Raw genomic sequence first — 2,915 nt, forward strand, 5'->3', positions numbered from 1 at the left:
TTTGTAACGGCTCTAGGGCAGATCATTTCGTTTCTCCTGAGTTGCTGTGTAAAATCCCTTGTTGTGAGTTCGGCACCTCTTATACAGTGTGAGGATTTTTGCGCTCCTCCCATTAACGGAGAGTAACAGAGTGAAAGAGAGAGAGAGAGAGAGAGAGAGAGAGAGAGAGAGAGTGAGAGAGACGTTCGCAGTGCTATTGCCTCCAGCTCCTTGGATATATGGTCAGAAATTTAAATAATTTGTGATAACGTAATAGGTGCATAGAGACAGACAAACAAACATTCGGCTGTGCTCTCAAATTATTACTGGCAATAGTGACTATAAGTTTAAGCCAAGCTACACGGAATAATTTCACATTTTCTGCTTTTTAAAGACTTCTTAATGCTGGTTAAAGCTCTTCTGTATTACGATTCAAAACATATTCAACAATAAGCAGTCGCACACATATGATAAATTCCACCTGAAGTCTGTTTTCCCACTGATTAAAAATGGTTTAAGCACGAGCATCAATCATAAATGAAATGCCACTCCTGCTCATTCAAAAGACATTCAAAGGGCTCATCACTTTTTCTTAATGCAACATAAGAGCTGTCTATTACTGATAAACCAGTAAAGATCGATACAGACAACAGTTTAGTTTGATACTTTTTTTTTTAAGTCAGATGCCAAATACCATGTTAATTAAAGCCAGAGGAGGTAAAACCGAGGAAAGCCCAGCTGATCCGGGGTCTAGCTTTGACTCCATGCGTGACATTACTGACTGCTCTGCCCAGTCAGTCACCAGTCTGTTCCCCCAGGCAGCTGCCAGGAGAGCTGACAGACAATCATTAGTGCTCTTTTTAACGTGAATGACTAATACAACAATCTGCATTTTATTCAGACTCTGTGAAATACTTGGGACCCATTTGACCAGTGATATCTTTTGGTATCTGTGTGGTACCAGTCGAATAAAGATTTTTTTTATTCCCAAACATGCACATTTACCACTTGCTGTTCCCTTGTAATCAGACAAGTAGATTATTGAGCGCCCTCTTGTGCGTCCTTTGTGGAGGATTTTAACTTTTATTAAGTGTGGAGTACCTGTACTTCAACTGTTTTAATGTGCTCTGTGAATACTCAAAGGTGGAGTGTGTTCTTGTGAGAAATTATGTCATTTTTCCTTTGAAATGTTTCGGCATCATTTAAGCAGAGCATGATGAGAGGAAGATTTGTAGGAAGCTTTGTTGTTGTTGTTGCTGTTGTTGTTGTTGTGGCTGTTTGTTTATTTGTTTATGTTGTGTGTGTGTGTGTGTGTGTGTGAGAGAGAGAGAGAGAGAGAGAGAGAGAGAGAGAGAGAAAGCATTCGTGTGTGTGTGTGTGCTTCTTTGTTGACATTAAGGGTGAAGAATAGTTTCATATTTATGGCATGAAATGAAGCAAGACTTTTACGGTTCCCAGCGTCCCATCCCAAATGTCTAAATCTGTCATCACTGGTCATTTTACTGTGTCTTAGTCCTATGTCAGGTTGCCATGACAACGCAGCTTAAGAGCTTATGCTAACATCAAACAAAAGTAAAGCTGATGAAATGAACTTCATTTTATGATGAAATTCTACCCCTGTTTATGCTAGTTCATCATCTGCTTTTTTGTTGTTGTTGTTGTCTTTAAATACAACTTTAAACTTCACAGCATTGACAGTCGATTTAGTCTACATGTGAGGAAAATGATAGCTGTAACATGTTTTGTTTCTTGGACATTACTACTGTCTATGATGGGTGAGTATAGTCTTAACAGATCTTGACCGATCAAGATGTTTATGCATGCATGTCGGAACCCTCTCTTTGCCTTCTTAGGAACCGTCAATCAGAAGTGTGTGTGTCTGGTTTTGCATTATCCAAACTCTCTGTTCTGTTTCTGCACTCAAGCAGCTTAAGACTGACAAATCAAAATGAAAATTAACATTGCATAAATATCCATTTACACTGATAACAGTGGACTCTCTCCTAAAAGCGATAATCTCTGCTTTATCTTCAGGTGCCTTTTTTGAACTTGAGTTCAGTCTACCCTTTCAGTGAATCTAGTTTTCAAAACATAATGTGCACAGTCATATGTCATATGCATATTTTTCCCATTGTTCATGTTATGTTTGGTTAAAGATTGTCAAGCAAAAGTCAAAGATTGCTTCCTGCTAGTTGGAGGTGTAAGAATGCCTTTGTCTAGTTGGAGTCCAGAAGACTCAAAGAGCAGGGCTTTAATGTTGCATAGAGAAAGTTCCTCCTTTGAACTCTCCTCAGGGTTAAGTTGCGCAAGAGCTGGATGAAACATTTTCATCAGTAAGCAAAATGTCTTATTGAAAACCGTAAATCACATTAAAAAGATTCTGTTGGCAAGAGCAGTAAGGAAAAGGTTGTCTATTCTTGCCCTTAATGCTTTCATTCATTTATCGCTGATGAGCAGTTTAGACCATGGCCTTAGTGTACAACAACAAATGCACGCACGAACACACACACACACATGCATGCACGCATGCAAGCACACACGCCCACAGAGACTCATGCATGCACGCAAACACACACACACAAACACACGCACACAAACACTGGTTTAGATATTACAGTATCACTGACCATATATCCTTCGCACAAATAAAAACTCAGAGAAACACAGATAAATTAAAAAAAACAAAACAAAGCAACTGTACTACACAAATCCCGGCATCACCTGTCACCTGCACAAGAGCAGCAGCAGTGTGGCTCACACACCTTTGTTTTGGCAGCAAGTGGTTAAGTGAGATAAGGATCTGCTCCAGGGAACGTTCCAGCCCTCCTCTACCTTCCACCTTCCCTCACTACACCTGGAAGAGGGAGTCCATGCCAGGATCATGGATGAAGTCTATTCATCCTACGGAGGAGGCGGGGGGGCGGGTGTAAAAAAGA

This window comes from Chanos chanos, chromosome 5 (genome assembly GCF_902362185.1).
Source record: "Chanos chanos chromosome 5, fChaCha1.1, whole genome shotgun sequence".
NCBI lineage: Eukaryota > Metazoa > Chordata > Actinopteri > Gonorynchiformes > Chanidae > Chanos > Chanos chanos.